The sequence below is a fragment of the Pecten maximus genome, chromosome 13 (assembly GCF_902652985.1).
Source record: "Pecten maximus chromosome 13, xPecMax1.1, whole genome shotgun sequence".
Classification (NCBI taxonomy): Eukaryota; Metazoa; Mollusca; class Bivalvia; order Pectinida; family Pectinidae; genus Pecten; species Pecten maximus.
Window position 1 is genome coordinate 7,610,503 of NC_047027.1, and position 11,114 is coordinate 7,621,616.

Consider the following 11,114-nt stretch of genomic DNA (forward strand, 5'->3'; position numbering starts at 1 on the left):
TAGATAGAACATCTGGAAAGAGTGAGAGAGGGGGTCATCATAACAGATAGAACAGCTGGAGAGAAACAGAGAGGGGGTCATCATAACAGATAGAAAAGCTGGAGAGATATATAGAGAGGGGGGTCATCACAACAGATAGAACATCTGGAGAGAGAGTGTGAGAGAGGGGGTCATCACAACAGATAGAACATCGGAGAGAGAGAGAGAGGGAGGGGGTCATTACAACAGATAGAACATGCGGAGAGAGAGGGAGAGGGGGGCAGAAAGGGGGTCATCACAACAGATAGAACATCCGGAGAGAGAGGGGGGCAGAAAGGGGGTTATCACAACAGATAGAACAGCCGGGGAGAGATATATAGAGGGGGGGTGTAATCAAACAGATAGAACAGTTGGAGAGAGCGGCAAAAATCTCGTTGGAAAAGATTAGTTCTTTTGTCACATTTGCTGACTTTTCTGGGCATATAGTCATGCATCCTGTTTGATTTGGTAAGTTTGCACACTGTATGTCGCTGATAATACGACATTGTATCCACTAATTCCCGTCACACAATGGTCTAGTGGTTTACGTAATAAAGACGAAATGCCTTGTACAGGAACGTTTAACAAGATTTCCATATTCTACCAGAATGTCCAATTGAAACTAGAACGGCGAGGTCCATGATCGTATCATAACGACACAGCTATGTACAGATCTTGGTTATATAAATCACATTAAAAGTTGTGTTTCCTAGTAATCTCATTGTTCAAACCACTTACTGTAATCCGGGGAAAACCCTCCAATCCTGATTTTGATTAAATAAAAATCATCAGTTCTCCCAGTGCTTTAGAGATTACAGCGTACACGAAGTGTGGCGTTTTATTAATGTACATGGCCAAAACAAAAGATTACAATATTTGAATGTAAGATTCGGGGCAGTGACTGAGGTATATGTCACACAGCTAATGCAATCAGCAAATAGCTACAGGAAGGACACGTATAGATATGACACGGCTATTATCCTGTATATAATCACGGGACATCGCCAAGGGAGGAGGGTCTACATCCAATCAGTGACGCTTTATACCGATCACAGTACTCAACTAAGAGGTACGACATCTTTGATATTAGGAAATAGTGCGTCAGGGTTGTCCAAAACCTCAACATGAAATATGTTTTAATATCTTTGATACATTATATATCTTTTAACATCTTGGATTCACTAAATATCTTTGATATATTAGATTTATCTTAATAGTTTCGTTATATTAAATATCTTTTTATATCTTAGATGCATAAATTTGTACATTATTACATGAAAAACATTTATTATCTTTGAATATATTTTATTATCTTTTTTTTTATATTGAATATCTTTTAATATCTTTGATACATTGAATACGTTTAACGAAGTAAGAGTGTAGCGTTAAGTTGCTGGCTTCAAAATAGATTGTTTTTTTGCCGTCTCTTCTACACTTAAGTTATCCCTATCATTAACGAGTCCTTGGAGGGCGGAACAGCTGTATGATGACCTTAACATCTCTGACAAGTCTTAAAATGACTTCTAGAATAGCTGTATGATATCCCTAACATCTCTGACAAGTCTTAAAAGGACTTCTAGAATAGCTGTATGATATCCCTAACAGAACTGACGAGTCTTTAAAAGACAGAATAGCTATATGGTACAAGTTTAATGTTTATAATAAGGATTGAGGACAGGAAATCATTTTATGACATCAAATCTTTTCAGGGAGTGGAAAAAAGTATAATTGTAACCCTTTCTTCCCGAGCGGAATCAGAGGCATAAGACAGGTAAGTCAAGGCGTCTGTATGTGAGATAATTCGTGTAGTGTGTGTGTGGTTTGGGAGGCTGCGGTATGTTCGTGTTTGTCTCCTTGTGATAGAGCGGAAATGATGCCGACTTGAGGCACACTGCCGAAAACATCCAGTAGGACACCCCACCAGCTAACATTCTCGAGACTATTGACAAAACCTTGCATAAGCATTCCACAGCGACCACACAACACCATCAAACAAGTGCTATCTATCAAATTCCATGCAACAGCTGCAACCACATTCACATCGGTTAAACTAGGCGCAATGTCTAGAGCATGTCTATAAGGACCATTGTAAAGGACCTGGTGTACACGGAAAACAAAGTATATAAGGACCATTGTAAAGGACCTGGTGTACACGAAAAACAAAGTCTATAAGGACCATTGTAAAGGACCTGGTGTACACGAAAAACAAAGTCTATAAGGACCATTGTAAAGGACCTGGTGTACACGGAAAACAATGTCTATAAGGACCATGGTAAAGGACCTGGTGTACACGGAAAACAAAGTCTATAAGGACCATTGTAAAGGACCTGGTGTACACGGAAAACAATGTCTATAAGGACCATTGTAAAGGACCTGGTGTACACGGAAAACAAAGTCTATAAGGACCATTGTAAAGGACCTGGTGTACACGAAAAACAAAGTACACTCGAGTAAAACCAGGCAAACCTAAAAAATAAAAGCCCCAAAGTAGCAAATCACGGGCAACAGTTGAAGTCGTCTTCATGATCATGTACAAGTACAAACATCACCTGTCCCTCAGACCCACTACAATATAGGGTATTATTGGGACGACAATACGTACTGACAATTTGAAGCTATCTTTACGCTTTCGTCCCATCGACGAATAGCTAACGATCGCAAAGCTTCGATCATTGCACTATTTGCTTGCCAAAGGAAACAGACGCTTGCAAAAAGTTTGTCTTCGCTGTTTATTTTAAAGATATGTATCTTTGTTTTGTAAGAACGGCGGGGCGAGAGTACGTTAACTTCGGATTATACATTAAATCGATCCTGTCCCCTGTACCATCAGACTTTATCTAGTTGCATGATCCTCTAGGTATCAAATCGTGATAAAATGATTTTCAAACTTGAGACAAACGCGCATGCGTAGAGTGTTATAACGTTTCCGGTTATTGATCTCCGTATTCACGGTTTCTATACATTGATGTGTTAGTGTGTACAGACCACGTGACACGAACAGTCTATATATATATTTGTTACCTGACTCTGTATGTAAATGTAACTAAAGTATTTTCAACTGTTGACTGGTCATACTTTTTTAATTTTTGTCATTATTTCGGATACGCCGATGTGAGAGGTCTAACGCTCTCGTTACAGTCAGTGCCATAAGAGGACAGTTGTCAAGGAAACAACAACTGTCACATGAATATGGGTATCTAGAGGACACAAAACAACAATTGTCATATGAGAACGAGATTTTAGGAAGACACCAACAGCCAGGATCATATGTGGACATGTGTCTACGACACGCCAACATCAATTGTTACTTGAAGGTGGGTATTTCAGGGACACCACGGTCAGGGTTATATGTGGACAGGTGTTTAGGGAGACACAAACAGCAAAATAGTAAAGGCAAGAGAAAATGAATATCACGTGTTCTGTAATGGTGGAAGTATATCAAAAACACTTCTGCAAGGGGCAGGGCTAGCGTCTTCGATTAGATTAGACACTTCATTGGTGTTGTTATGGGCCATATATATAAATTGTTACGTCACTTTATCAACACGTCCATAAATAATAGAGATATCAAAATAGATTGTTTTTTATGTTCGAGTATAATTAATCACGATAATTGAATAAGTAGTTACGTACTGATAGCTCCGTAATAGCTTGTCAAGTGTAATTGTGATGTACATATCACGTCACGTGATCGGTAGAAGTGGTGAAATATATACCGCATTCAATATTGGATGAGTAGAAAAGGGGGATAATTGAATCGCGTTCATGTCTTATAAGTGTTGAGTTATAGTATGATAAATGTCTCCGGATTGACACTATCAGGATATGCGGTCTAAATTAATTAAGATATTTTACTTTATCTGAGATATAAACATTATATATATACATGCAGTATTTCACTCGGCGGTGACGATAAGGATACGGCATTTCCACTCGTTGTGAGACAACTTGGATGTCATCATGAGTAACGTCCTAACAACACAGTCTGACTCTGTAGACTGTATCAAGTACCACTGTTTTACGTAAGGTGCTTAGTTACGGCGAATTCCAACGTATATTACACAACCCCAAGAATAACACGTGCTACTAACGTGCAGTCCTGATATTTATCGAATTGCTAAGATAAAACTACATGCAGAAAGGATGTCATGTTTTTGATTTTTGATATATATTTCGATAAAAATCTTGACCGCGTTTAAATTTAAATAAAACAATCTCGTGAATTTGTTTACGTATTGGAGTATTGGAAACAAAAATGGATTAAGTAAAACAATCAACAAGGACACGAAATTAAAGACAATAAGACCGAGAGTTCCGGAAGCGTAAACGTCTCGTACTTCAACGACAAGTATACATGACTATTATAAGGTTTATATTACACACACGAACCAATGTTTCCATGGCGACCATACTTGATATAGATACCGGGATGCGATACTTATAATGTTCAAAGATAAATAACAATATACGTATGTGTTTGGATGTTTATTACAGTACAGTGTACGTATAATAACAATATACGTATGTGTTTGGATGTTTATTACAGAACAGTGTACGTATAATAACAATATACGTATGTGTTTGGATGTTTATTACAGTACAGTGTACGTATAATAACAATATACGTATGTGTTTGGATGTTAATTACAGTACAGTGTACGTATAATAACAATATACGTATGTGTTTGGATGTTTATTACAGTACAGTGTACGTATAATAACAATATACGTATGTGTTTGGATGTTAATTACAGTACAGTGTACGTATAATAACAATATACGTATGTGTTTGGATGTTTATTACAGTACAGTGTACGTATAATAACAATATACGTATGTGTTTGGATGTTTATTACAGTACAGTGTACGTATAATAACAATATACGTATGTGTTTGGATGTTTATTACAGTACAGTGTACGTATAATAACAATATACGTATGTGTTTGGAAGTTTATTACAGTACAGTGTACGTATAATAACAATATACGTATGTGTTTGGATGTTTATTACAGTACAGTGTACGTATAATAACAATATACGTATGTGTTTGGAAGTTAATTACAGTACAGTGTACGTATAATAACAATATACGTATGTGTTTGGAAGTTAATTACAGTACAGTGTACGTATAATAACAATATACGTATGTGTTTGGAAGTTAATTACAGTAGGTATAATAACAATATACGTATGTGTTTGGATGTTTATTACAGTACAGTGTACGTATAATAACAATATACGTATGTGTTTGGATGTTTATTACAGTACAGTGTACGTATAATAACAATATACGTATGTGTTTGGAAGTTAATTACAGTACGTATAATAACAATATACGTATGTGTTTGGAAGTTAATTACAGTAGGTATAATAACAATATACGTATGTGTTTGGAAGTTAATTACAGTACGTATAATAACAATATACGTATGTGTTTGGAAGTTAATTACAGTACGTATAATAACAATATACGTATGTGTTTGGAAGTTAATTACAGTACGTATAATAACAATATACGTATGTGTTTGGAAGTTAATTACAGTACGTATAATAACAATATACGTATGTGTTTGGAAGTTAATTACAGTACGTATAATAACAATATACGTATGTGTTTGGAAGTTAATTACAGTACAGTGTACGTATAATAACAATATACGTATGTGTTTGGAAGTTAATTACAGTACAGTGTACGTATAATAACAATATACGTATGTGTTTGGAAGTTAATTACAGTAGGTATAATAACAATATACGTATGTGTTTGGAAGTTAATTACAGTAGGTATAATAACAATATACGTATGTGTTTGGATGTTTATTACAGTACAGTGTACGTATAATAACAATATACGTATGTGTTTGGATGTTTATTACAGTACAGTGTACGTATAATAACAATATACGTATGTGTTTGGAAGTTAATTACAGTACGTATAATAACAATATACGTATGTGTTTGGAAGTTAATTACAGTAGGTATAATAACAATATACGTATGTGTTTGGAAGTTAATTACAGTACGTATAATAACAATATACGTATGTGTTTGGAAGTTAATTACAGTACGTATAATAACAATATACGTATGTGTTTGGAAGTTAATTACAGTACGTATAATAACAATATACGTATGTGTTTGGAAGTTAATTACAGTACGTATAATAACAATATACGTATGTGTTTGGAAGTTAATTACAGTAGGTATAATAACAATATACGTATGTGTTTGGAAGTTAATTACAGTAGGTATAATAACAATATACGTATGTGTTTGGAAGTTAATTACAGTACGTATAATAACAATATACGTATGTGTTTGGAAGTTAATTACAGTAGGTATAATAACAATATACGTATGTGTTTGGAAGTTAATTACAGTACGTATAATAACAATATACGTATGTGTTTGGAAGTTAATTACAGTACGTATAATAACAATATACGTATGTGTTTGGAAGTTAATTACAGTAGGTATAATAACAATATACGTATGTGTTTGGAAGTTAATTACAGTACGTATAATAACAATATACGTATGTGTTTGGAAGTTAATTACAGTAGGTATAATAACAATATACGTATGTGTTTGGAAGTTAATTACAGTAGGTATAATAACAATATACGTATGTGTTTGGAAGTTAATTACAGTACGTATAATAACAATATACGTATGTGTTTGGAAGTTAATTACAGTACGTATAATAACAATATACGTATGTGTTTGGAAGTTAATTACAGTACGTATAATAACAATATACGTATGTGTTTGGAAGTTAATTACAGTACGTATAATAACAATATACGTATGTGTTTGGAAGTTAATTACAGTACGTATAATAACAATATACGTATGTGTTTGGAAGTTAATTACAGTACGTATAATAACAATATACGTATGTGTTTGGAAGTTAATTACAGTACGTATAATAACAATATACGTATGTGTTTGGAAGTTAATTACAGTAGGTATAATAACAATATACGTATGTGTTTGGAAGTTTATTACTAAGGGTTAACTGTAATATTTGTTTTACGTTATTGAGCAATAACACAAACAACTTCGCGGTTTATTCAGAGTACACCCCAGCTTTTTGTGTTATTGCTCAATAACGTAAACAAATTATTACAGTTAACCCTTATAATTCAATTAACAACGATAGGAAACATTTTCTTTAAGTTTAACATGTTTATTTTGCTCCAGATATTTAAAAACACATCGATAAATACAAAATCCCGTGAACAACGATTACTCCGCTGACGTCACAGTCAACTTCCGGTATAACTGAAAGTAGTTTCTTTTATTTTTTTATGTTATGAGATGATAACATAATTTTTTGAGCCAATGGAAATGCTTGTTACAAGCAAAATTAAATTACAGTACGTATAATAACAATTTAGTTGTAATCTGTTGATTAGATGTTTACAGGAAGTTTAAACTTCGTTTATACCCTCGCCCGATATACTGGGATATATGAAACTATAAACGTTCTCCAAGGTTCATAACCATCTATGTTACACAAACGCTTGTTCTAATTGAGTAAAGCAATTGTGTTGTGCGTTAAGCGTTTTACAGCAGAAGCGTGGTGCCGCTGTAACCTAAATAATTCGAACCTTGTGAACAAATCTACACGGCCAATACGGGGTTGGAACCTGGGGCGGTAATTACTGGCGTTTCTGTGATGGCGGTATTCGTTTTATAGGACTGAGTTGTCGACGGAATTAAAATGGCCGCCAGTTGGATTCTTAATGCATTATATACCAAGAGGTCTGCACCAGCGTCTCGTTGGCTAATTGAAGTTTGGTGAGACCGTACAAAGCTAAAGGCTACGTGGGAGGAGCGGGCGTGTGCAGGTATCAACTGTGTCTATTTCCAGATTAATTTGGAGACATATTCCTTATTTCATCCGATTAAAATGTCATCGAAAGTTTTATGGAACCGTGTTGTATGTTTGATTGTAATATATACGATATTAACTGATAAATGTATTAAACATACCTTAACATAAATGATGTAGAATCTATTGTTTATGTACTGTTGGATGACAATAGGTTTTGCTATTTTCTATGTAGAGATATCACTGTAATAGTTATTAATTATATATAGGTATATTCTTATTCCATGTCCATTCATGTCAACCTCCTTTGGATTTCACTTTATAGTATTCCGTTCACTTTTAACTTGTTTTTTTTTTCGCTTCATTTTCCTTTGTTTTCTAGTTAAACTCACACTATCACCATTGTTTTACCCTTACTGTCATCCTGGGCCCTGTTGTTCTAAGGATGGTTAGCTTAACCACTTGATTAGTGAACATCTCATTATACCTTACTTCAAAATCTGAGTGTGTGTAATTCTTATAATACGCAGGAAGGAAGAAATTGACGGGTGTTATAGTTTTATAAATTTCTGGTTTTACCAGACATAGTTTTATCATAATTTTAAGATTGTTGTTAAACTGTGATTAGCCTAATCACCTTTTGAACAACTGGGCCCAGAGCTGTATATCACCTCGTACATCCATATTTATTGCGTATCTAGTTGTGTAGGCTAACAGTTATTGCTGGGTGATGTTTTATTGCATAAATCTAGCAATAACAATACCCATCTTCACAATAAATAAAGTCAAACAAACACATTGGGGTTTAGTTGTCATATCCGAACAATGTACACCTGCACAATACATTAATATATGTCTAACAAACACATTGGGGTTTTGTATTGGTACAAAAATGATGTCAACCTCCACGATTAATTAATGTAAATCGAGCAAACATGTTGAGGTTTTGTATTTATGCAATAACAATGTCCACCTCCGCGATAAATTGATATAAATATGTAAAGCTATAAAACATATTGGGGTCTAGTTTTTTAAACAATAATAATGTCCACCTCCACGATGAATTAATATAAATCAAGCAAACATATTGGGGTCTAAACTGTTGCCTACAAAGCAATACTGTAGTTTTATCATGAGCGATGGTGCGAGCCGACAGAAGTATTGGTAACGCGGCAGGTAGTTCAACAGTGTATTCAACTAGAAGCCTTAAGACTCATACATATATATAATGTAAGTAGATACATGGAAACATCAATTTCAATAACTTATATACAATACAAAGTTAGGAAATCAACAAAACAAAAGGCGATGGTTGGAACATAACAGAAACATGACAACAACATAGATACAACTGTGTAAGACAGTGGATGGCCAAAATAATATTCGTAACTGATGATGATAACACAAAACATTCATAAGAGTAAAACCTCACAGCGACCCCGGTCAAACTTCCGCCGTATGTCTTCGGCTATTGAAGAAAGAGGAGTTGTGTTCCTTGCAAATATGCTTGCAGACTTCATTCATGGAGAAGGTTTGTTTCGTCAACAAATGTGTTCGTTAAATGTGAACATTGAAAACATTTAAGATTTTGTATAATGTTAATTAAGTTAGAGTGACATCCCTTGCACCTGAAGGTCGGTTCATCGAATTGGTACACTTTATATGGGTGGTTTGAATTCATCATCTATTCAAACATTAATATTGGATGTCATCTCCCAACCTTAACGTTTTTACCTTTTATGAATAGACATTTTTCTGTTGCAGTTCCATAGCCCTGAGGATTATGGTTTTTGGCTTTATATGTGAAGAAACGGATAGCCTATCTCTTGAGCACGGACGTCTCGGAGGGGCGGTGTACGCGCATCACACAAGTTCCATGATGTTGAATTACTATAATTTGGTTAGGTAATCACCAACTTACCCACTGTTGCCAGGTTCAAGTACTTCTCGTGCACCTGATGAACTTTGCATGATCAGGTGATGTTTAATCTTGTGATAATTTGTCAATCTTGTGGTGAGGGGCTAGCCTTATATATTGTTGTCGGCAGCCTAATCCATGTGATATTAATCCGTATTACCACAAAAACAATAGTAATTATAAGTTATTATTTAAGGATTAAACTGCCAAAAAATGACAGTCTAATGGTTATATTTACATTCTCGACATATGTTCGTTTTGTAATTTTTGAAAATTAAAATTGAGTTAGCATAAAAAATGCCAATATTCAGCGACTTCGTCAAATAGAACAGCCTATTTATTCAAAATTCATTTGCCACGTGCAGATTGGCAAACAAAAAAGTGCATTGAAATATTACGAAAAAAAACAGTCTGTTCAATTCTTTTTTATTATTTGTGTAACAAAATTGTATAACATTTCTTTTTGGTACTTTTTAATTAACATAAAAAAAACGACGTAGTCCTAGGCTTTTTTCATAGAGCCATGATTGTTTACGTTAGTTGCAAGTAGTTTCGGTGGGTGGATATATTCATGCGCAGCATGAATTGATGTCACGTTTTGGGTGTCAATTATGGTCACATACATTTGTGTAGACTGCAAATCTTTTTACTTAGTTTATATCGTGGTTTTGCCACCACAATGTAAATATATGTATTTCCAAGTATTTCATTGTACGGTATTGTGTCTAATTAAAGAACGTGTATAACAAACCCAGACTCTTGTTATCATGGAGATCATGTTACCATGGAGATCATGTTGCCATGGAGATCATGTTACCATGGAGATCATGTTGCCATGGAGATCATGTTACCATGGAGATCATGTTACCATGGAGATCATGTTACCATGGATATCATGTTGCCATGGAGATCATGGTACCATGGAGATCATGTTGCCATGGAGATCATGTTACCATGGAGATCATGTTACCATGGAGATCATGTTACCATGGAGATCTTGTTACCATGGAGATCATGTTACCATGGAGATCATGTTACCATGGAGAGGATTTAAAGTAGTTTATCTCAGTATTGTGAATGAATTATCTCATTTGTATCCTACAATGTACTTATTTTAGTATTGACATGATTGTGTCTAATTCAGGTTTATTTATTACCTGTTGCAATCAAAAGACATGTATACAAACAGTGATTTGTGGTATACATGAAGTAACTTATACTGTAAATATTCACAATTAAAAGACATGTATACAAACAGTGATTTGTGGTATACATGAGGTGACTTATACTGTAAATATTCACAATCAAAAGACATGTATACAAACAGTGATTTGTGGTA

General features: G+C 34.5%; 1 long non-coding RNA gene across 1 annotated transcript; it reads left to right on the plus strand.

Moving 5' to 3' along the window:
- Positions 1-906: 906 nt before the first annotated feature.
- Positions 907-10,011, plus strand: LOC117341330. The gene is made up of 3 exons (XR_004535613.1): positions 907-1,087; positions 1,728-1,789; positions 9,622-10,011. It is a non-coding gene; the product is annotated as an uncharacterized LOC117341330 (long non-coding RNA).
- The last annotated feature ends 1,103 nt before the right edge of the window (positions 10,012-11,114 follow it).